The following is a 26,402-nucleotide window of genomic DNA, read 5'->3' as shown; positions in this document are numbered from 1 at the left end:
AAAGGGCCAAGTGGGCAGAGAAACAGATGGAGCCAAGAGACAATTTAATGAGAAAATTTTCAAGTAATTTAGGGAAAATAACACTAGCCTGAGCCAAGATTCCTGAGCCCCATGCTACCATACACAAATCAGTTCTGTTGTCACATTTAAGAATCTTCACATTTTGAATTCTGTTTCCTGAGCAATAAAATGAAGTAGCTGGACATTTGCGTCACCAAGGTCCTTCCAATGCTAAAATTCTCAATACACATATTTAAAGCAAAGGAGGCATCAACAGTATATTCATCATCTCAAACTGAACTTGAATATTCTCAGTACTATAAGTGTGAATATGAGAGGAAAGATTTAATTTAGCAGAATGCTGGGAATGGCTCTGATTTTTCAGGGAATGATTTTTGACAAAAATAACACTATTTTGGATTTATCTGTCACTTATGATTTTCAATTAGTTGAAAATTATTATGTATAAACTAAGACCCTGTGTCACACTTAAAGTGTCCTATAGTAGGGCTCTCCTTTTCTATAGGTACGACTCTAAAAAACTACAAGCACATTATCCTTCTCTGATACTGAATGAATTTTAATACTGAAAGAATAATAAAAGCAGTAAAGTGCATTTACTTCCACAGTTACTACTTCCACTGTAAACAGGTCTAAGGAACATGCTTGCCTCCTTTTTTTCCCTGCCTGATAAGTGTTTCAGTTTGCTCTCTTCATGACTTTTCTGCATACCAGGGACTAATATCCAAGCATAGTTGGTGAAAAGCCTGGACACAGAGGTGGGAAAATGCAAATGTCAAGTGTTTTTCAGAGTAGGCAGATGTCTGCATATGTCTACTTGAGCATATCTGCAGGCAACATTCCATAGTGGAGCAGGTCAAAGGCTAGAAGTCCAGAGATTTGGGTTTAATTTTTAATCTGAAAAGTATTTATCTAATGTCATACATTTCATCACTGGTAAAATAAACCTGGCTTGGCAACTGATTTCTCAAGCTTCCTCCAGCTCTAAAATTCTCTGCTTCTCTGATGTGACTTAACAGGCAAGGACACAGAATCAGCACTGTGGAATGACCTGAATAAATGTTTAAGATCTTATAGCAGAAAAGTGATGCTCAAAGAATGCTGGCCTGACTAGAATAGGGGGGCCCAGCGGGGATATAAATGAAGACAAGAGGAGGGGCAACATCTTTTTTTGGCTGAAGGGCTTAAGTCCCTTTTCTTCTGCAAAGTATCTGAAAATGATTAAAATTATTTTGACAGCTGCAACTAATTGGGAGGTGGGTGAAAACAGGAAGTTTGGGCAAAGAATAACCTCAATAGTTCCAGATTCTAACAATTCAATATTTATAGTAATTTGGACATGAGTAGTTGACATTTATTATTATACTACAGCTTGATTTTCAAATGTAGAATAAAACTAATTATAACCATAGCTTAAAACAAGATTCGTTAGCATACTAGACACTTCACCTCTGATGTGATGCTATTTCCCTACTGACAAAGTGTAAATCAGAATTTCTCTGAAAGAGTAAACAGTTATTCCACTAAAGATCCCAGTTCTATTCTTTATTGCCTTGTAGATAAACCTGTCACTAAGAGGTTAAATACATTTGCAGATGAGTGCTCATCTATTCAGGGGGAAAAAATGTCCTTTAAAACCCACTTTGGTAGCAATCATCATAGACTATGCTTTTATACTCCTTTATAATTTATACACAAAGAGGTTTTTACTCCCAATTCACAAGTAATTTGTGGTGGAACAAGGTGCTAATTAGAAACTACTCCTATTTATTCCTTAGGTGATCCAGTGACTTTCTTTAGCCATTAGCTCATCTTACATGTATAGTACTGAAAAAGGTATTTACTTAAGAAGCTTTCAACTTTTTAGTGAATTAGTGTGGTCTTGTTCCACTATTCTAAATTTCTGTAGAGGTACTTCATAAGAAAAGAAATTCATTTATTATGGTAACTTTGTGATTGTCATTCAAGAGACTGTGAGAAAGGAAATTATTATCTTTAAATTTACCTTTAAGTTGTTGATACAACATACCTGCCACCATGCCATAAAGTTGTATGAATCTAGGTATGTAGATAAAAGAAATGGTTTTATTAATTATTCTTGAATATGAATTATCATAGGAGAACTGGGACAAATTTTAGTTAATATTCATGCTTGGTTCTTTCATCTTTGCTTTAGAATCTTGGGAACTCACTAGGTAAATTTTTAAACATTTTAAGAAACTCACTTTTGAGTTCTACTTTTAATGAAGATAATTTTGTGCTACTTTGTTACTTACTCCATGATAAAATAAAAACTACAGTACTTACAAGTATCCTATCCCTTCAACACTACAAATTTATGAATTAGGAACTGCAGTCCCTGATTCAAAACAATAAACCTAGAAATATACATTAGACGGTTACCTAAATAAATAGCAGTATATGTAAGCAAATAAAAAATAGCACTAGTTATTATAGTTTTTCTTCTGAGGTTAACACACACATGCGAGCACGAGCACACACACATGCGAGCACGAACACACACGCACAATGCACACACAGACACACACAGGCACACACAGACACACACACGATAGAAAAAGAACCAAAAAAAAAAAGCCCCAAAACATAAAAATAAAACCCTCTGATCTAAACACAGTTGCCAACATACTGTCAACTTAGTAAATCATCCTTGTACTAAATGCATGAGAGAAAACAACACAGGCATTTGAGGGGGGAAAAAAAGGCCAGGACTCATTTTAAAACATTCCTATAAAGCAGAAAGGAAAAATTCTACACTATCAATATACAAAATATACATGATATTTATCTGAGGCATACAAAGGGAGTATTTCCATTACCTTGTCTTTCGGAATTTCACGAATTTGAAAAGAACATAAATGAAATCTAACAAGAACATATTAATATTTTCCAGCCTGATGTTTCACTAGGAATATACAGAAGTAATTTTATAATGTCTTAACTTCATAGCTAAGAAATAAAAGGTATTATAAGCTTAATTTATCATTCTGAGTTAAAAGAATTTATCAACCTAGAGGAGTGGGATGGGGAGGGAGGTGGGAGAGAGGTTCACAAGGAAGGGATATATGTATACCTATGGCTGATTTATGCTGAGGTTTGACAAAAAACAACAAAATTCTGTAAAGCAATTATCCTTCAGTTAAAAAAAAAAAAAGAAATTAACCTAAGTAAGATAAAGCAAATATTGATAATTCATGAATGCATTTATCAGTTAGGCTTACATTCCTTATTGCAGTGGAAAACCCTGAAAGCAAATCAACAAAAATTATTGATTAAAATTTTTCTTTCAATACTCCAAGAAAAAAAACAAAGTGAAAATAAAAATCTCTTACAATGGTTCTATTCTTCAGAGAAACTTTTCCCTAAATTCTGAAAGCAGGTACGTGATTTACTATTTTATATATCAGTTTCTTGCAGGATAAAAAAACTTTAAAAAAATAATCTGTTATTTTTTTCTGTTTCCCCAATAAGATACTGCAATGTTGATTAAGTGAATGGCAGATTTTTTTAAGCCATAAGGGAAGCTTCATTTCTATTCTTCTCATCCATTTTAAAAAGATTTCTCTAAAACTTAAAATGGAAATACAAATAAAGTAAAACATCAACTTAAACAGGTCTAAAAAAACTTAAACTAGTAAAAAAAAAAAAAACTGTACATCCACTTGCCTTTAATTCTATAAAAAGACTAAACATTAAAATTTCAGAGCTAGCCCTGGTTGTTACTGTGTGACTTTTTGTTTCTTGAAAATTTTCTGCACTTTTCAAATTTCTACACGAACATAAACCACTCTTAAATTTATATCATAATAACTATGTTGATGCTAATTTCACCATACCTTGACTAAATGGAGGGTTTGGTTTTTTTGTACTCCTCTTCTAAAATAAAGGGGCTTCCCTGATGGCTCCCAGGCTAAAGCGTCTGCCTGCAATGTGGGAGACCAGGGTTCAATTACTGGGTCGGGAAGGTCCCCTGGCGAAGGAAATGGCAATCCACTCCAGCACTCTTGCCTGGAAAATCCCATGGACGGAGGAGCCTAATGGGCTACAGTCCATGGGGTCGCAAAGAGTTGGACTAGACTGATCGACTTCACTTTCACTTTCTAAAATAAAGGGAGAAATCAAAACCTACTGACAAGTTCATTGCCATGTCTAACGGACAGTATACAGTTAGCTGAACCTTCTTCATATCCGATCTACGTTTCCAGCACTTAGAGGAGACTATTGTTTCTAATGACGACCATTCTTAGCACTTAAGTAAAGCAATCAGTACAATTTGGAATGTCTTTCAATAATATAACAGGAAACAAAAAGTAATTTAACTGATTTCTCTTTCTTTTACCAGAAAAACACTTGACATAGTTTTCAATATAATCTCAAATTCAACAGAATGGTTTAAATATACAGACCAGAAAACATATGGGTGGAGAAAGTGATACTTTTCCTATTTAACACTGACAACTGAATGTACCAGAATATGCCATTTCCTGACTATTTCACTGTATTACTGCTTTGATGTTTATAATTGCTGAGTAAAATGAATTAACAATTGAAACAGGAGCCTTTCAAAGTTCATTCCAAAATATGGTTAATGAGAGAAATAAAAATGCCTGTTAAAAAAAAATCATGTCTTTTAATATGCTAAACTTACTCTCCCTAATGGAAATTTTAAAAGGGCCTCATTAAAGCTTTATATCCTATTTTTATTTTCTAAGTTGGAGTTAAATAAAAACTTTGATGTAATGTAGCTAGTTTTCAAATATGAAGCCTTCGTATAGAAAGATGAAGTTACGTCAGTTCAGTCACTCCTGTCCGACTCTTTGCGACCCCATGAATTGCAGCACGCCAGGCCTCCCTGTCCATTACCAACTCCCGGAGTTAACTCAGACTCACGTCCATTGAGTCCTTGATGCCATCTAGCCACCTCATCCTCTGTTGTCCCCTTCTCCTCCTGCCCCCAATCCCTCCCAGCATCAGGGTCTTTTCCAATGAGTCAGCTCTTCGCATCAGGTGGCCAAAGTATTGGAGTTTCAGCTTCACGTCAGTCCTGTCAACGAACACACAGGACTGATCTCCTTTAGGATGGACTGGTTGGATCTCCTTGCAGTTCAAGGGACTCTCAAGAGTCTTCTCCAACACCACAGTTTAAAACCATCAGTTCTTCGGTGCTCAGCTTTCTTTACAGTCCAATTCTCATATCCACACATGACTACTGGAAAAACCATAGCTACTAACTCACCATTAAAAAGGCAAATATTTTAATTTGTTTTTCTCTGTATTTTGTGTGTGTGCTTAGTCATCTCCAACTCTTTGAGACCCCACGGACTATAGGCTGCCAGGCTCCTTTGTTAGTCAACAAAGGAATTTTTCAGGCAAGAATACTGGAGCAGGTTGCCATGCCCTCCTCCAGGGGATCTTCCAGACCCAGGGATTAAACCTGTGTCTCTTGCACCTCCTGCGCTGCTGGTGGATTCTTTACCACTGCACCGCCTGGGAATTTGTTTTTCTAGAAGTTGTAATTGCTCAACTAATTAAAATGGAGGTGGAGTTGACTACCTTTTTCAAAATGTCTGCTATGGTATTAGACATAGAACTGATGTTTTCATTAGACTCATTAACTTCAGAGAGTAAGTATAATCTCTACTTGAATAGGCAATCAAACAGGCTGAGTGGCTAGGTAACCAGTCAAAGCTTATCCAAGTGTTTAATTATGGAGTTCAGATTTGAACCCCAGGCTACAGTCATTTCAACTCTGGGGAAAGTGAATAGTTTCCTCATTTTCTTAAGTTTGCTGTTCACACTGTATCTTAAAGTCTCTGACATAATCATCTACCTCATCAAATACAGATTCACAGAATCTCTAAAAACTGTTAGAAAACCCAAAAAGGATTTTTGGGGGGCCACTCTGCAAGGCTTGTAAGATGCAGGATCTTAGTTACCCGACCAGGGATTGAACTTGTGCTCCCTACAGTGGAAGCGAGGCATCCTAATCATTGGATTGCCAGGAAATCCCCCCAAATGAATTATTTTTAATACTCTCATCATCCAATGATATAATTAATCAAATAATGGCCTAATTTTCAACTCATGGAAACCACCTTCATTTTCATTAAGGTTATTAAAGAAGTAATTTTAAAAGAAAAACAATTTCTATGGCCTGCCTAGACAGAGGTATACAGCTTTATAACTTAAAAGGGAAAGCCTATTTATTCAACGTAACATCTTTCTGATGAAAGAGTAAAATCATATTCTGAAAAAAACTGAGTTAGGGAGTTCCCCTGACTTTTTTGCTTTTAATAAGTTCATTCCTCATAATTCGTGAAGGTTTCTTTCCCTAAATTATTAAATCTACTTTTAAAACCAGTCCTTAAAAAAAAAATCAACAGTGAAATAACAGCATTTTCTCCATCATATAGGCCAGGAGCTGGCAGTACGGACTCCAGGTGGACCCAAAGATTGGTACCCGGGGCACATCTGCCACACACTGCTTCCAGCAGCCTCTTACATCAGCAGAAGGATGATGCCCAGGGGCACAGACTTAAGCATGACCTAATGAAGCCTTCCAGTTCATGTCATCAGAGGTTCCCAACACCCTGGCAAACCTAGAGGAAATGGGAGTTGTGCTGAAGTGGAAAGAAAACTGAATCTGTGGTGGGCAGATTTCCTTTCAGATTCCTTCTCTCATATACTACTCTTGTCATTCTGAACACAAAACCTTTCTGAACCTTATTCTTTTATTCCATAATGCAAGTAATACAGCTTATTTCCATTTGTAGGGAACAAAATAGATACTCGATGAATTTTAGTTGAATTTAAAACAAGGGAAGAATCTTGGCATGACTCTCAAGGCATGAATGATGAATAAACACAAGAAATGCAACAGTCAAAAGAGAGCAACAGGAGTGAAGAAACTGGCATGGTGAGAAGTTCCCGACGGGTCAGTGGAAACCACCCAGGAGGAAAACAAGGAAATACGGCAGCAGGAAGAGACCTAAACTGAAATGAGATTCTCCGGGGGGACACCAGACAATCCAGCAGGTACGGAGATGACCTGTTTTGCTTGATGACTAGAAGGGAATGCTGATGTCACTGATTTTGCTACTGAATGAGTCACAAGGGTGGGTAACCCAAGAAAATATGTGAGGGAGTGGAAAATATGTAAGTAATTACATGGATGTTGTAAAACTTACTTTAATTTAAAAATTCCTTGCTCTGAATGTTTTGTTAACTCTGAGTATGCACAGGGATTGATACATCTCCCCCAAGGAACCCCCACGGTCTTCTTCTTCTCAAGGGCTGAGCTGCCCCTGTTTAAATTTAAACAGCTGGATTCCACTGTTATAAATCCCAGGCAGGGAGTGAAATACCATGTAGCAGTTAATACCTGCTTCAGAGGATCAAATCTCTAAAGGATACCTAGAAAGTAAGTTTAATATTACAGTCAGTCTTGGACTGTGCGTTTTCCACTGGGCCAAGTTACTGGTACCAGTTTGCCATGAAACTCAATCTTGGATTGCTCCCCAAATTGTGCTGACAATCTTAGGAAGGAAAGGTATCCACAGAATTGGTCTTTAAGTCCAGCCCAACACGGGGGATAAACTAGGAGTCCTTGTCCAAGTGTCACACATACGGATGCTGCTCACTGAAGCATTTGTCTCCAGGCGCCAGGTGGTGAAGTGTGAAGCCCAATCCACCTGGTGGGGATAACTGGGGAAGGAAGAGAGGGTGGAAGGAAATTCATGCCAGGTAACATTCTAGGCCTTGAATATATTTACTCTTTACATCAATACTGTCAGATATATTTTAAAATAAGGCTCAGAAAGACTCAACAACTTGTTTAAGGATATAAAACTAAAATTTGGCAGACTCATGAGTCAGTCTGACTTCAAAGCCAACTACGATACATTGATCAGAAACACAAAGTTCAACAGCAAACCTAAGTAAAACACCACCTAGCAAATAAGAGAAGTTAAAACACAGGTGAGTATGAGAAAGATGAAAATCATGAGCCAGAGAGAGCTAAACTAAAAATAAATCCTCCCTTAAAACGTAATTACTCGAAAACTCTTTTTAGAGTATCATTTATTATTATTATTATACATAATTCTGGGGCTTCCCTGGTATCTCAGTTGGTAAAGAATCCACCTGCAATGCAGGAGATCCCAGTTTGATTCCTGGACTGGGAAGATCCAGTGGAGAAAAGACAGGCTACCCACTCCAGTACTCTTGGGCTTCCTTGGTAGCTCAGCTGGTACAGAATCCACCTGCAAAGCATGCGAAAGTGAAAGTGAAGTCACTCAGTCCTGTCCAACTCTTTGCGACCCCGTGGACTGTAGCCTACCAGGCTCCTCTCTCCATGGGATTCTCCAGGCAAGAATACTGGAGTGGGTTGCCATTCCCTTCTCCAGGGAATCTTCCCAACCCAGGGATCGAACCTGGGTCTCCCGCATTCCAGGCAGACTCTTTAACCTCTGAGCCAGAGACCCTGGTTCAATTCCTGGGTTGGGAAGATCCCCTGGAGAAGGGAATGGCTACCCACTTCAGTACCTGGGTCTCCCGCACTCCAGGCAGACTCTTTAACCTCTGAGCCAGAGACCCTGGTTCAATTCCTGGGTTGGGAAGATCCCCTGGAGAAGGGAATGGCTACCCACTTCAGTATTCTGGCCTGGAGAATTCCATGGACTGTACAGTCCATGGGGTCTCAGAGTCGGACATGACTGAGCGACTTTCACTTTCACATACATAATTCTATCTAGTGTGGTAATTGGGCATTCAAGCCACAGCAAAATTAGATGAAGCAACTTTTAGGAGATGGAGACAGAAGGACTACCCTAACAAACCGGTAACAGTGAAGAATACTATAAACATAATTATTACTCAGAACTAATTCCAAAGGTACACTGATTGAAGGCTGAAGTACAGGCAACCGTCTATATGTGATGACAACGATATATTATGAAATTAAATTTCCTGTATTTTCAGTCAACTCAGCAAGGTGACGTTTAACAATATATAACTTTAAAATATATGTAACTAAATAATTTACCACTTCTACTTCTGTAGAACAAGCTTCCTGACTTTGTGTTGTTCAGAAAATACAGTTTCTTTCCTTCTTGCATTCTGAGCATGCTAAAAGAAACACAATATTATATAGCACAAAATAACATGCTGACCCTAAGACATAAAGAAGACCTTCTATTGTGAAGCCTTTTCCAATTTTCACCCTGCCTCCCACCCTGCCATCTCCTCCTCTTTTACTTTACTTGTTCTCATATGGACACACACCAGAGTCTGCCCTTTGTCACTAAAAGGACTCCTGGGCAGGTGAAGACCATGTCTTATTTGGCTGGTAACTTGAGTATCTAGCACAGTGCCTTCTACATAAGGTAACTCAGAAAATAATAAACTGATGAAATTTATGTTCAGTACACCAAATTTTAGAAACAGTGACACATGTAAAAACAATTTTCCATATGAAATGGTTAAAATAAAACTTTCAGGGCTCAAAAAGGGAAACCTTTTTTTTCAAATAATGATCTACTATATTTATCAATAAAATTTATCATTTATCAAATAAATAATATAAGCACCACTGGGCTTCCCTGGTGGTGCAGAGGTTAAACCGTCTGCCTGCATTGTGGGACACCTGGGTTCGATCCCTGGGTCGGGAAGATCCCCTAGAGAGGGGAATGGCAACCCACTCCAGTATTCTTGCCTGGAGAATCCCATGGATGGAGGAGCTTGGTGGGCTACAGTCCACAGGTCGCTAAGAGTTGGACACGACTGAGCTACTTCACTTTCACTTTCATATTTATCAAATAAAATTTATCATTTATCAAATAATCTACTGTATTTCAGGCATTGTTCTAAGCCCAATGATTATAAAATAGTGGACATGAAATATCAGTTTTTTTAATTCAAGGGTCTCATGCTCTCATAAAAGAAGACAGACAGACAAGATACAATTAACAAGGAGCCACAATATGGGATTTCAGAAGGTCGTTAGTATAAATAATGAGAGAGAAAGTACTTGGGTGGATGAACTCTCATTACCATTCAGCTATTCCCTTATCAAGGAAGAGACGCAGCTATGACTTCTAAACACTGCGCAGATGTTAAAAAAAAAAAAAATTAAACATGTAGACTTCTCAAAAGTAACCAATGCAATTCTCATGGGCTGCTATAGTAGCTGCTATAGTAGTAGCTGCTATAGTAGCCAGCCTTCCAGATGGCTCCCTATCACACCCCCAACCTCCTGGTAATCATACCCTTGTGTACTCTGCTCCAACACTGTACCATGGATGGTCTGTGTGACTAACAGCATCCAATACAAGTGGATTAGGTTACAAAAGACGGGCTTCCGTGTTGGGCTCTTCCTCTGTTAGATCCCTCACTGTGTGGGGGATACCACATCAGGAGGACACTCGGGCAATCTATGGAAGGGCATTCCTTTGCAAAAACAGAGGTATCTCACCAATAATGAGAAGATGAAGCCTGCCAGCAGCTTCTTCCGAGTCAACTACAGCCCAGCCAACTGTTTGGGTCCAGCAATTCATGACCCTCAGGAAAATGTGTGGAATAGTTAATGGTTACATGTGTTTGTTACTTGAAAGTGGTAAGTTTGGGGATAATTTGTTATGGAGCAAACACAGCTAACACAGCTGCCTTTGTAGGAGCTGGCATCAAAGCTGAGGCCTGAATAAAAAAAGTCAGTCAATGATGAAGAGATTCTCAGGGAAGAAGCAACCAGATAAGACAGAATAGCAGGTTTAAAGACTCTGAGAAGGCTGCGAGCTTAGAGGGTCACTGCAACAGCTAAAAGGCTGTGAGCTTGGAGGGTCACTGCAACAGCTAAAAGGTCAGAAACTTGTTGGTACAACTGAGTGGTAACAGAAAAGTTCCTCTACAGAGAAATGGAAAATAACATTACCTGACTTATATTTTACAAAGAATAATCTTTATAAACTACTGAGCTACCATGTGGGAGGTAAGGGTGGAAGCAAGAAGACCAGGTAGAAGCCTACTATAATCAGCCCAATCAAGAGAGGACAGTGAATCAGACTAGGATGTTAGAAATAGTACAGATTAGTAAGAGGCAGGATATGTATTTTAAAAGTAGGGTCAACACAACTATAAAAAATAATCCATGTAGTCTACACCATGCCAGTAGGTTTTCTGAGTGACCTGGATAACACCAGAACAGACCTAGAAAGAGGGGAAATTAGATATAATCGAATGAGATACAATTCAAAGTTCAAGACATAATTCTGGGTATGATAGTTAAAAAACTGTAATTTCTTGCAGTTAAAATGCTATGGGGGCTGGTAAGACTCTTCTCTTTACAAAATAATTACTCAGAAATGTTCTTTTTGGTGTCTGTTCCAATTGATGCCAACCAGACTTTTTTTTTAGTAATTAAGCAATCAATTAGCAGAGTTAAAAAATAAATAAATAAAAAGAGATGAAGGGAAACTAAAGCCAGATTTTCTTTCCACATCAACATATTCCCAAAGGAACAAAGTTAATAACAAGAAATATTTCTTTAATAAGTTAAAGAATAAATACACAGTAACTGGCCAATTATTCACTGGTTTCATACAGAATTAGTTTCAGTAACTGGCGCTTAACAAGAATCTACATGTTCCTACTCTGAAAACTTTCTGAGCAGGCATTGTTCACAAAAAGTACAGAAATAAACTTGTCGAAAAAAAAAAAAAAACCCAACAACCTGCCTCTTCTTACTGCTTTTTCTAGTGTAAGCACAAAAAGCATGTCAGGACGACTCACAGGAAATTAACTATTTTCAAATTAAGGCCATTATTTGTGTACCGAGGGACCAGCCTTCAGCTTCCCTTTTTTAGCAAAACATTTTGATATACTCAAGCTGAAACATGAGGAATTAAGCTTTAAAAAGTAAAAATATAAATTGCTACTAGGATTATGTAACTAAAGACCAATATTATTCATAAGTGATTAGACATATACACACACATACATACAATCATACACAATCTCACATTAAATGGAACGAATTAGTAAATATGTGGGGCTTCCCTGGTGGTTCACAGGTTAAGAGTCCGCCTGGCAAAGCAGGGGACACTAGTTCAATCCCTGGTCTGAAGATCCCACATTCTGTGGAGCAGCTAAGTCCATGTGCTACAACTACAGAGCCCGAGCTCCAGAGCCCCAAAGCCACAACTACTGCGCCCATGCGCTGCAACTACTGCGACAAGAGGTGTCTCCACAACGAGAAGTCCACATGCTGTAACCAGAGTAGCCCCAACTCACTGGAGAAAAGCCTGCCAGCAAGGAAGACCCAGCACAGCCAAAAATAACTAACTAAATAAAAGATTATTTAAAAATTAAAAAATATCCAACTTGAAAAATGAGGGTATTTTGAAGAAATGCTTAAAATTAGATATACATATTAAAAATATAGAAAGAAAAACAGAAAGACTGACAAAAAGGCTATCTATTTCTCTCAATTTTCCATATTTTTCCCCCAAAGCCTTGGTATAAAAATATAAAGCCTTGGGTATAAAAAGATATAGCTGCCATAGTAGGTGCTAGAACCTTCAAATAAATACTAGTGGCATAATTTGTCATTTAATTTTTTTAAAGAAAAGAATTCCCATGGATATATAATGAATATTTTTTTTAAAGCCAAGCATTATTTGAATATCTACAAGAAGTCTACAAAAAATTTTAAATGCCCAAACTTATCCATGGGCCCATGTTCTAAATTATTCTAGCTTTAAAAAAAAACCCCTTATAAACTAGTATGTAAGATTGAATCCTATATTTTATCACATCTGCTTTTGCTGCTAAAATCACCATATTAAACATTGAAATACTTCAGCAGAGAAGTTCTACTAATTCTATGCCACTGAAAGAGCAGTCATAAAAACCTAACAGATAAGCCTTCAGCTTTAAAGGATACTTCATTTACATTCTATCTCTTAATGGCAGCACCTATAAAATTATACCCTCTGAGAAAGCCTGTGGACAGCAAGTGCTTCAGAAAAGTTTGTTGACTGAAGAAAAAAGGAACATATTTCCCTATTGCCTTTTGTTTATAATTTCTGCTACATGTGTTTTCATTATGAACTCATACGTTTTGCCTAATATGATTAAAACTATGTTTTTTGTTGTTGTTTAGTTGCTAAGTTATGTCTGATTCTTTATGTTAATCAATGTCAATTTTTGAAAAAGTCTACGTCAAATCACCATAAAGTGTTTCTTCAAATGAAAGCAGCTTTCTTTTATCTCACACTGTACCAGTTTTGAAACTGACTCTGGTAGATGGGGTCATCACTCCAAATTTTTTATCCTTCATTACTGTAATTATATACTCACACCCTGCCAACCACAGAGCAGTGCTTACTGTTGTGGGCAGAGTACTCTTCCGCCCCTCAATCCATCAGTGTTGGGACTGACCATGCGTCTTGCTTGGCCAATGAGGTGATAAAAGGACAGTGAGCCAGTTCCAAGTTTGTCTACCCCTTAGGTTCAGATAAATCAGGCCAGGTCAAGTCCAGGCCACAATGTTCAAATCACAGACAAGCAGTAAGCAAGAATATGTCTATTCTTTAAGTAATGGACTTTTAAACTGTTACAAAACAAAAAAATACTGATGTTCAGTATCTTTATATGGCTACTCATGTAATATTAGTTGCATCAAATCACATCTCTTTGGATTACCTATCCTAAACTCACAACAGTAATTTTCCTTGACTGGATTCATGTTGATGTATGGCAAAACCAATACAATATTGTAAAGTTATTAACCTCCAATTAAAATAAATAAATTTATATTAAAAAACAGAATCAGAAATCGTTCCAATTAAAAAAAATTAAAGAAAATGTCATGGAAAGACATTCGTTCTATGTAGCCTAATTTTTAGAAATAAACTATAATATATAGAATGGGCTATATTTTAAGAAACCCAAGTTATAATTTTTTAATCTCAGATGTCTCTACTAAGCAATTCTCAAAGTGAACTGAAAGTATCTCTCTAAATACCTGATAAGATTCCAGAACCACCCATATGGATTTTTGAGCAGTTACTGAATAGCTTCCCTTCGAAACTTCACAGGTGTAAACTAAGTAGTGTTGGGGACGGGAGCCAGTATAAATCATTAAAAATCTGAAATTAAAGAAGAGTTTAGTACATACAATCTTATTACTTTTGAATACTAATACTTCTAGGGCCTGCGTGAATCACAAGATAGGAAATATCTGTTAATTCTGTGGCTAGGAGGATATACTCCTCAGTGATTTAGAAATCTACCTAGAAATCTATTCTTTTAAAAAACTAGAGTAGATTTTGGTTAACATAAATACCTTATTAATTTTTTTCTATCATAATTTGTACAAAGACAAACTGTAGCATAGCACAACACAAGTTCTATTATGACAAGTTATAAAAGTAACATTAATGAATGCTCATGAATCAATTCCAAGAACATCATTGCCTTTTTAGCCATTTATATGTAATAAAGCAAACTCTAGTGTGAAATTGCTGAGCATGTCACTACAAATAATTCTTATTTTCATTATTGTTCACTTAAGCTAGCATCTCAGAATTTTAAAATGACATTATTCTAGTTTAGAAATATTCTGAAGGCTAGTTCAACCACCTACCAGATATCTGAGTTAACTCTGTAACACTCCTCTCAAATGCTTAGCTATCCTCTGGACACTTCTAGTGAGAGGCAATGTTCCCAAATCAAGGGATTGTGAACATGTTTCGGGATATTAGCAAAAAGGAAGAATCGGGCCTGATGTAATTTTAAGTTTTTAAATAAATTAGTTACTTTAAAATGACCCTTTTACACAGTACAAATGGAAAAAGAATGTATCAGAAGAGCAGAAATGATGGTAAACAGAGCAAAGATAAGCCAGCTCACATCTGGACAGATCCCTAGGCAGCTTATCCTTATCCTTGGCTGAACAATGACACCAACGCTTGCATTTTCAATGTTAAGTTTTAGTTGCTTTTATTTTTGGTCATATTTTTTAATGTGTAGTGGTAATAGTCCAGTGCATACAGACAGGATGCATAAGGATATTAAATTAGCGCTAATAGCAGAGAAATAATAAAATAACAACTTGGCAAATACACTCCAAGTAGACCTTAAGCTATAGTCATTGAGGACATCAAGTAGTTGCTAGCCCTTAAAAAAAAAAGTCAAAAGGAACTAGAGCATTCATAGCAGCAGACCTATTACTCAAATGCTTATCAATCATAGAATGGATAAATTGTGATAGACTTATAAGATGCCATACTAAAAGAAGTGAGCAATCTACAACTACATGTAATAGCTTGGATGAATCTCACAATGTTAAGAAAAAGAACTGTTTAATTCATTTGTTTGATTTCACTGATGTAAAATATAACAGGCAAAATCAATTCATAGCAATTATCCTTAGGGAGTGAGGAACAGTTCACGACTGCAAGGGGCTCAAGGAAACTTCTGGGATGCTGGTGGTGTTGCATTTTGATCAGGTTGCTGGTTATACAATGAGATGCAATATGCAACTAATTTTAGACTAATATATATTTGTGACAAAATCAAATACAATGTTATTTTGAATATGTTTAAAATTATTTTCTTAAATAATTCAGAGACAACTAATGGTCAGTATCACTTAAAATGAGAAAATAATTTTAGCCTTTATATATCATGAATAGTAACTGTATTATCTTTAAAATTACCTTTATTATATGACCACTATAACACACAAAGCTAAATTTTTATTTGAATAAAGTCACCTCTGTATCATGTGCCATGCAAGAATGAGGAAAAATAAACTCCTAGAGGAGTTTGTGAGATTGTCTGGTACAATGAAAAGGTTTTGAGAATTAGAAGAAAATTTGGGCAACACTTTATAAAGTATTGAAAATAAAGAAAAAATATGGTTAGAACAGTGGATATCAGCTGACATATTCCAGATTTTCCACCAACACACTGTGTGACCTCTGTCAGGTCAACACCATCCAATAGAAATACATACACCATGAACCACATTTGCAATTTTTAGATTTCTGAACCCACATTTTAAAAAGTACAAAGTATACATGCATTGCAATATCTAATAATATCTAATAATCCAATAATATCTAACATGACCCAAGTTAATTGAAATACAGTACCACCAAAATGATAAAGCTGTGCTTAACTGAAAAATATTTCACAGTGCTTCAGCTTTAAATTTTAAGTTTAAATAAAATATGAAATTCCACTCTGTCACATACTTTCAGTGCTTTTCCCACACAGCACCAGTGGCTACCACACAGCACAGCACAGTTGTCAGGTCATTTGATCTCTCTGAGGCTTGCCTTTTTCATTGATAAACTAAATAAGTTATTCGAGAGGAAGAATTCCAGCGGAAATTTTGCCAACCGAAGCCCGCATGCCCCACTCAAAGTGCAAGCCACACAAGAATGCAGACCAGGGTCAAGAGATCCTATGACTTTTCAAACAGTCTGAAATCTAGATGTTTACATAAAATATCTTTCTTTCTCCATGTAGACAACTACCTTGAAATTTTTCCGGGCACTGTGTGGGCCAAACCAAAACATATCCATATGTTTCTCTTTGCAACCTGGTTTCTACAAACATTCTTTCCTGCTTTTCCAGTCTGTGACTTATTTAGGAGTGATTTGGCTTCTACATCTGGAAGCTAAAAAACACAGCTGGAGAACCAGTTGACTGGAGAACTTCAAAGCCCCCCTGTACAGAGCCTGTGGTGAAAGTTCCAATAGCAGGATCTGGGTATGGGCTTCAGTTCAGTTCAGTCGCTCAGTCGTGTCCAACTCTTTGCGACCCCATGAATTGCAGCACGCCAGGCCTCCCTATCCATCACCAACTCCCAGAGTTCACTCAAACTCACGTCCATCGAGTTGGTGATGCCATCCAGCCATCTCATCCTCTGTCGTCCCCTTCTCCTCCTGCCCTCAATCCCTCCCAACATCAGAGTCTTTTCCAATGAGTCAACTCTTCGCATGAGGTGGCCAAAGTATTGGAGTTTCAGCTTTAGCATCAGTCCTTCCAAAGAACACCCAGGACTGATTTCCTTTAGCTTACCCCTGTCTATACCCCAGGTTGCAGAGGAGTCTGAGAAAGAACCATCCAAAGGTAAGGGACCGCTTAAGCCCCTAATTTTGGAACAAGGACAATGTGCCAGGGAGAGATGAGAAGTGTGGGGGAGCCAAGTTCATCACGGTGACTATCACTCTTATTACCCTGGGATCCAATCCTATGGAGCCTGCCTTCATCCTCCAGGGCACTTGTGATGTAGAAAGGAACAAGGGAAACATGCCACTGAGTAGTGGAAAGCTGCAGAGTGGAGCAGGAAGTGGGAGCATGAGCAGCCAGCAGAACCTTTCGTGGACCCAGAGATGGGAAGTGATGGGGGATGGCAGGTGGGTCCCAAAGAGACAAGTTCTCAAGTCAAGCTGAGTCACCATCTGGGGATATTCTTAACTATGACTTAATTCTTAAGTCAGAAACTCTATTTTGTGAATAGATACTGTCAAAACCTCCTTTTATGAAGAGTTCCAGGGTGATGTAGCTTTGGAAACTGAGGATTAGTAAAAGCCCTGAATTAGGATTCAAGTAATTTGAGCATTATGCCCAAGTGTGCCATTGTCTTGCTGTGTGATTTCTGTTTCCCCAAATTTAAAATGAAAATAATTGTTGCATATTGCTTTAAATATCATGAATATAAAGCAATCTGAAAAGCCTAAATTTCTCACGTGATAACATTGAGACATTCTTTTATTATTTACTAAGCAATTACTAATGGGTTTTGCAGGTGGCTCAGTGGTAAAGAATCTTCCTGCCAATGCAGAAGACGCAGGTTCGATCCCTGGGTCGGAAGATCCCCTGGAGAAGGAAATGGCAACCCACTCCAATATTCTTGCTTGGGAAATCCCATGGACAGAGGAGCCTGATGGGTTACAGTTCCTGGGGTCACAAAAAGAGTTGGACACAACGTAAAGACTAAACAGCAACAAGTAATTACTAGTAGATTCTAGGAATGCAATTTATGAAATGTCATTTAAATCTCTAATCAGTATTCTTACACTTAGGCGGGGTGGTAGGGATTTGGGCTTTAAAGGAACAGCATTAAGCATTGAGAACCCCATTACAAACAGGGCCACTTTCCAGAGGATTCATGAGGTAGAACCAGAGGATGTAAAATTCCAAGATGGACTTAAAAAAACCTCAGGAGGAGGAATTTGCCCTAAAGCAGTAGTTCTTAACCTTTTTCAGGTCACTGATGCTTTGAGGATCTGATAAAAGCTATGACTTCTGTCTTGGAAAAAGACACAAATAAAAAATTGACATAAATTTTCAGAAAGTTCATGGACCTCTCACTGATCCCCAAATTGAAAACGCCACCCCTGAGGAGGAGAGGGCCACAGACAATACACACAACATAGTCTCAGGACTGAGTTGTTGCCTGGTAGGAGGCAGTTTTGAGATTAGCTGGAGGCCCACCATAAAAACAAAGCAGTCTTTCTTTAAAAGCTCAGCCTCTGCTCAAAGTATTGCTACTGTGGGACCCTCAGATGAAGACTTCTTGGAGGCTAACAACAGGGTCTCACATGTACTCATAAATACCATCGTTCTAGCTAACTGGGTTAGTAGCTACTGCTTCCTTGGGCAATACCAACAGAAAAGAGCATCCTCTGGCTTAATCCATACGGACCCTAACCAACCTGAGTAGCAAAAGGTAAATAAGAAAAACACAACATGCAGACTGTAAGTCTCCCTAAGAACTACACTGTACCCTATAGAACACATAGGGAATTTTCTACGTGTTCAGACACAGAACGAAGACCATATGTCTCAAGGGCCTTCAATCTATGAGGGTATCACTAAGACATGAGGCCCACAGCAACCTAGCCTAACAGTGAGGATCATGGCAGCAATCTGGTACTCACATAGATAGCAGTAGGGGCAGGAAGATGATCACTGATCACTAGATATTCAACAGCAACTTCTCACTTACAAGAATGGAAATTCCCCTTGATTTTTAAGTAAAGTATGGCTTCCAACATTTGGACAAAGTATTCTCTATCCACCTCCCGATGATCCCACCTCTTTTAGAAATCTGTTTAGGAAAGTACAATGGAAGTAAAATGGAAAATAGAAATATTCAACTCAAGTATCTTTAATTACTAAAGTATGTTTGGAAGAGTGAGGCCAGAGTATGAATTCGAAGTTTCAATTGTTCATAACATTTAATGATGTTTTCATAATATGCCTACATGCTCTATTTTTTAATTTTATCAATAGCACAAAAGAATACCTCATGTATTACAATATATAAAATGACCTTCAAAATAGGAATGAATGAACAAGTTGAAATTACTATTCATGCAACTGATGCTCTTTCTTTAAATCAAAGATACCTATCTTTCTAAAACAAGTTGAACTCCATTAAAAATATGTATCTTCTGACTATCAAATAATAAGGTCTTCACAAAGGCTGCAGGCTATATAAAGCCAAAAGGAACACATTCGGAAGCAAGTGAAAATACCATATGGACAAACACATTTTATTCCATTCCTAGCTACTAACCAATGAAATACAGTTATTTGCAGGAACATGAAATTTTCACAAATTGTCAACGGATTTTGAAACTCCCTAAAGGACAGGATGGCTTCAACTTTGGGATTTTCCCTAACAACTTCCTAGTTAGGTTCATACTTCAGAGAGTTAACATTTGAATTCTTCCTGGTCAGATAGTTGAAAAGACCAGATAATTTCCCTCTGAGGTGCCATGATTTCAAATGTCATTTTTTACTATGTCAAATTAAATGGTAAATCACACTTTAATATACAGTAAAACATTTTTTTACAAAATTACAATTACACTGGATAATCCAAGAATATAATTTAGAACAGTACCTGGTACACAGCAAGTACTCAAAGAAGACTTTGGTGAGGATATTTCCAACAATGACAATGACAGTCTTACGTTGTGGGAGGCAGCTACTAAGGTGGCGCCAGATGATTCTTGCACTGTTCTTCTTACCCTTGAGCACAAGCTGAACTTGGTGACTCAACAGTAATGAACAGAACAGGGCAGGAAGTCGTGAGTTATACCTTCAAGATTAGGTTATTAAAATACTTTCATATTCACCTTGGGTTCACACAAACTCTCTCCCTGGCTGCTGCTCTTCGATCTCTTGCCCTGAGGGAAGTCAGCTATTCTGTTCAAAGTTCCAGGTTGGAACTATGGAAAATCCTATGGAAAGCCCTGGAAGAGTGAGACTAGAATTGGATATTCTGAGGCCTGCCAGCAACCACATTAGTGAATTCTGAGGCAGATTCTCCAGTCCTGGTCAAATTTCGAGATAACTACAACCCTGATCCTCTGCTGGCTCAGATGGTAAAGAATCTGCCTGCGATGCAGAAGACGTGGGTTTGATCCCTGGGTTGGGAAGATACCCTGAATCCTCATTTGCACGGCAAACCACTGCAGTATTGTTGTCTGGAGAATTCCATGGACAGAGAAGACTGGTGAGCTAAAGTCCAAGGGATCGTAAAGAGGCAGACATGACTGAGTGACTAAGCACAGCACAGTACACACAACCCTGATCAGAAGTTTGACTCCAACATCCTAAGAGATCTTGAATCACTCAGCTAAGTCAATTCCTTTCCAGCAAATACTGAGATAGTATTTGTTGTTCAAAATCAATTCAGTCTGGGGGTAATTTGCCATTCAGCAGGGTAACTAGTCCAGATTTTGGAAGCAGAGTGCTGCCATGACAAAAATCTAAATGGCAGTAGTGGCTATGGAACTGTGTAGTGGGCCTAAGAAGGGCATGAGTCAAAGTGTAAACCATCTCGAACACACTGTTCACAGAACTTTGGACTTTGAAGAGATTTCTAATAAGGGCATGAATGAAAGTGAAGAAAATCTTATTGGAAACTAGAAATTATGTAGTGGCAGAAGGTTTAACAATACTGACACTTAACATGTAGTTACATAACCTGCAGATTTGTGCAGTTAGATGAGGTGTTTTAAAAGTGAACTGTGTAATTTAGCTGAGGAGACTTCCCAGCAAAGTACTGAAGAGGCTACCTGGTTTCTTCTTGCTGTTTAGGGAAGCCTGTGAGAAGATAAATTGGGGGAGGGATCACTAAACAAAAAAGACAAAACTTGAAGGTTTTGAAGATTCTCAGTAACTCTAAAATCAAGACATAGCTTCCAACCAAAGATCATTTCTAGGGAACTGTCTGAAAAAAAAGTGTGAAGTGAAGTCAAAGTTGTAGCTTCTGAAATCCTTTTGGTAAGCCCTGGGAAATGCGGCATGTCAGAGTATTGTTCAATCAGGCTATAAGACCTCCTACAACTTTTAAGGGTGTGACTCACACAGGTTCTCTTAAGTGCGAGTTTCCTTAATCAAGCTCACCTAACACAGGTTCTCTCAACAGGATTTTGCTAAGTTAAAGGGCACTGTCTCTCCCTTATTTTTGCAGAAACCCAAGGTAGAGAAGGAATCATCTCTAAGATGGGTGTGCTTTTTGACTAACAAGAGTAAACCTCAATAAGCCTCATGGGAGACCCACAATAGTTTTGAGAGGATTTTATTAGGAGAAACACTGCCAGTTTTGACTAGTAGGAATGGAAAGGGTCCTAAATGAAAACACACCATAAACCCCCAACTTTCTACAGGCAAGAAACAGGCTGAGAAAACTCAAATGTAAACACATACCACCCTTCATGAATAGGAAGGATAACTCAATACTCCAAAGGGTAGAATCAAGAACCATGAAGGATTACTCCCAGGTCTGAACCTAGCTGAGGAACATTTGCCTAACTGGATTTCAGAATTTTCATGGACCAACAACTCCCACATGCCTTGTACTTCGTGCTTTTTTTTGAATAAGAAGCTGTAGGTATCTTATGCCGGCTCCACCGTTGTATGTTGCTTGAACTGAGGTTTAGTCTCACAGATCCATCAGTGAAGAGGAACTGAACTTGAGAAGTTATACTCGAGGAACTACTTCCAAGGAGCCGTACCCACACCCAGATAAAACTTAGATGACCTCTGGATTTTGAGCTGACACTTACCTGTAAGGAGGATTTTTTTTCATTTTCTAATAAAAGTGATGTTTGACATCAGTCGAATTTAACATGTTTTTCAAAAACAAATCTTTATAAAGGATATAAAATCCTTTTTAAAATTTCCTCTAAATATTTGTTATTAGGTTGAGAGGTCAATGCTGTAGGAAATATAGATTTATAATACTAAATCTCACTAATGTAAAGCTTAATAAACTGTTCCACACTAATCAAACTAAATAACCAATTTACCAACTTCCCATTTTTAATCTATATTTAGAATATTTTATTTTTATAGTATCATAGCTATTGTCTCGGAGAAGGCAATGGCAACCCACTCCAGTACTCTTGCCTGGAAAATCCCATGGACAGAGGAGCCTGGTAGGCTATGGTCCATGGGGCCACTAGGAGTTGGACATGATTGAGCGACTTCACTTTCACTTTTCACTTTCATGCACTGGAGAAGGAAATGGCAACCCACTCCAGTATTCTTGCCTAGAGAATCCCAAGGACGGGGGAGCCTAGTGGGCTGCTGTCTATGGGCTCGCACAGAGTTGCAAACGACTGAAGCAACTTAGCAGCAGCAGCAGCAGCTATTGTCTACAGCATATAAGCAATGTCAAAGTTCTCTTACATAGCTTGAGTTGTAGATTTTTTTTTTAAATTTCACTTAAAAAAGGGGCTTTAAATGAGATGTGAAATAGGAAATGAAATGTTTGACTCTCCTAAAATGATAATATATTTTTCTTAAATTCACTTATTCTCAAAGGAAAGGAAATGGTGTCATTCAAATGCTCTAAAATGCCTCATCCTTCAGAGTGACAGCACATCTTTCTATTCATTACCTATCATATTATGACATTTTATATACGAAAAATAGCTAAAGCAATATTTTTTAAAATGTCACACTATTATAATGAGCAATTTACTTCATGCCTGCATCCCTCCAGGCTATGAGCCTATTTAGTGAGGCTTATTAGCGTAGGGCAATGGCTGGCATGTCCTCTGGAAAAGCACCCATAAGCCAATAAAAACAAAGAACACAAGTGTGCCATTCAGAACTACAGAGCATTGTTTAAAAATAGCAACACCCATTTCAGCTCAAACTGCAATGAGGGTGCTGCTGGTCTCCAGGGGCTGCAGGGTGCAGCCCTGGAGGAATGCTATGCGGCTCTGGAAGTCAGTGTTTGTGGACTCTGGGCTCAGCTTGAGACACATACTTAGTGACTCATCCTCTTCCAAACTGTTTTCTTAACTGTAAAATACAGTTTCGGTATCACGAAGGGATTTGATCTGTTCCTAAACTTCGGAGATGCAGGTACTCCTGCATCTTATTCTTATTCCGTGCATGCAAAACCTGTACTATGAAATACCAAATGTTCACTTTTTCCCCTATAATAAACTTCTAAAAGGGAAACTTTACATTACTACCTTGTAAATGAAAAATCTGACTTATGTGGCATCAATGGGCGGTAATTGTGAAATTTAAATGCAATAAAACAACAACACAATTATTGAAGTCTAGCTATCAGGCTGTTTGGCTGCCTGAAGTCTGCTCTCTATAAGAAAAACAAATGAGCAGCTACATCAACGAGAGGTTCTAGAATCAAACTGAGAGTTCCTCCTTGACTTGTCAAGAAAACACTGAAAGGGAATTCAAAAAAACCAGCCGTTTCTCATGTGATTCTATGTTATTTCAAGCAGCATGTGCAGACCACCTAAAATCAACTCAAGAATCAACTAAAATCACATTCTGTAACTGCACCAAATGCCCTACACTCTGGAGATGCTGTATCAAATAATCAGACTTGTTACTTCTGATTCTAAATTTTATCTTAAATCCTCACACGACCCACCTAACCCACTTTCTCCAAACCATTAATATCATCATGAGACACTAAAATAATTTTGAGGGCAATGTAGTACTGTGGAAAGAACCCAGGCTACAAAGTCACATTAGGGTTCCAAATTCAGATTCATTAGATTCGACCTTGACGCTGGAAAGTTAATTAACCCCTCTGAGCCTCAGATTGCCCATTCACACCACAGTGCTTGGTTCAGTGTTAGTGAGAAAATGCAAGTATCATGCTTAGCACAGACCATGAATGTGGGAGACAATAAATGGTATGTACTTCACATAATTTAATTCTTCCAAGGAAATTTCCAAATTTCTGTCAAAATAAATTCGCTTTAATGGCTTGAAAGACAAAATACAGTTGGCCATTTTTATTTTAAAGTACAGTTATATTATGCATAACTTTCACTTCCAAACACAGCTACAAAAACCACAAACCACTGACTGGCAAGAGTAGCAAAAACATTTTGTCCTCAGTGATAAAATAAGAACACTGAGTTGTCAAAATGAAAAACAGCAACACTTAGTTACTACCATGTACAGCATTCTCAGGTCCTTTCTTACCAAAAAGGGGTCAATACGGTAGAAATGACAGAGCGAGAGCGTCTTAAATCAAGTAAGTTTCAGCCAAGTTGAGCATATGGCTCCAAAAGGAGCCACCTTTAGACCACAGCTAATAACTGTTACCTTCCAGATGTAATACGGTGGGCAAATGAAATGAAAAGCAGCCAATGCTAATACTACAACAGCAAGTCCTGGTTTCCTAGTAAATGTCATAGTGACACACTCTGGGATTCGTGCCAGTCACATTCAATGTATTATTTCTAGTCCATGCAAGTGTGCAAAATAGACATTGCTATCCTCGGGGCACTATGAAGAAACCAAAGTTCACAGAGGTTACCTGTGTGCTCAAGGTCACTCCACTGGTAAACACCGGAGTTGTATTCAAACAATATCTGATGCCAAACCCACATCCCCTTCCCTAGTCCCTACTTTTTTCTTTTTAGGACATGGAGGTGGGGGCAAGAATCTTCTCCAATGTTCTGAAATGTCATAAACTGATGTTAGTCCCCTTGCCTCTCTTTCTCTCTTCCATCTTCTGGTTCCTCTCAAATCCTCTGCACTTTGGTACTCTCAGCTTCAGTCTTCATTCTCAAACTCCCAATTCACCCATTCCTTAAGTCTCTAAAACCTAGTCTTATGTCCAAGCTCTTGGTGAGGCAAAAGGGAATTTTAAAAGCTCAAGGTAAGGCTCCCAATCCATGTGGAAGTAGTCAACTGTACAACATAATTGAGACTTAAAAGGCTCACTCACCCCTTATACATGGAATCTAAAAAGAAGTGATACAAATGAACTTACTTATAAAATAGAAAGAGACTCACAGACTTAGAGAACAAACTTACTGCTGCCGGTGGTGCATGGTGCATGGGGTTGCGGGGGGGAAGGAATGGTGGGGAAGAGATAGTTAGGGAGTTTCCAAAGGTCATGTACGCAGTGCTATATTTAAAATGGATAATCAACAAGGACCTACTGTATAGCACATGGAAGCCAGGACCAGAGGGGAATTTAGGGGAGAATGATACATGTGTATGTGTGGCTGAGGCCCTCTGCTGTTCACCTGAAGCTGTCAAAACGTTGTTAATCAGATGCTTTGCTGTTGTTGTTCAGTTGCTCAGTCATGTCTGACTTTGCCACCACACGGACTGCAGCATGCTAGGCATTAGCTTTACCCCAATATAAAATAAAAAGTTACAGCAAAGCAAAAGGCTCACAGATAATGGGCGATTCTCTTCCCTGGTCAACCAATATTGGTGAGTCCCATTACAGGGATGACCAAGGCAGGTATAATGTGCAGAAGCAAACATGTCCGTGCATGTCACATATATTCAAAAGAAGTCTTAATTGAGTCATACTTTCCAAAGTTTTATCTTTTATTCAGGGAATGAATTTTAAGGCAGGATTTTACATACAAATAAAACTGACTGAACTTAAAAAGTTGTCATTTCTGTTCCATTTTTTAAACAGAACAGAATTAAACAAAAACAGCCTAATAAATTTCACCTTATAACTGCAAGATATCTGTACTTCAGTGAAAATGTCCATTTAATAGACAATATCTGTTTGTTGTTTGGACTTCCCTGGTGGCTCAGAGGTTAAAGTGTCTGCCTGGAATGCAGGAGATCAGGGTTCGATCCCTGGGTCGGGAAGCTCTGTAGTCGTCAAGTTGTGTCCAGCTCTTTTGCGACCCCACAGACTGTAGCCCACCAGGCTCCTCTGTCCATGGGATTTCCCAGGCAAGAATACTGGAGTGGGCTGCCATTTCCTACTCCAGGGGATCTTCCTGATTGAGGGATGGAACCCACGTCTCCTGCATCTCCTGCATTGGCAGGTAGATTCTTTACCAGTGTGCCGCCAC

At 38.2% G+C, this 26,402-nt stretch overlaps 1 protein-coding gene across 6 annotated transcripts in view; it reads right to left on the bottom strand.

Annotated features, from left to right (window-relative positions):
* Positions 1 to 26,402, bottom strand: part of GOLIM4 (golgi integral membrane protein 4) — an 84,046-nt gene that overhangs the window by 52,079 nt on the left and 5,565 nt on the right. The window contains exon 2 of one of the 6 annotated variants that reach the window (XM_060405180.1): positions 1 to 26,402. This exon is cut by the window's left edge and continues 3,062 nt beyond it. The exons of the other annotated variants lie outside the window; for them this stretch is intronic. The gene's annotated coding sequence lies outside the window, so the exon portion shown is untranslated. 6 annotated transcript variants of the gene reach the window in all.

The sequence above is a fragment of the Ovis aries genome, chromosome 1 (assembly GCF_016772045.2).
Source record: "Ovis aries strain OAR_USU_Benz2616 breed Rambouillet chromosome 1, ARS-UI_Ramb_v3.0, whole genome shotgun sequence".
NCBI classification, from domain to species: Eukaryota; Metazoa; Chordata; class Mammalia; order Artiodactyla; family Bovidae; genus Ovis; species Ovis aries.
Note: the sequence above shows the minus strand (reverse complement) of the source record. Positions and strands in the feature narration are given on the sequence as shown.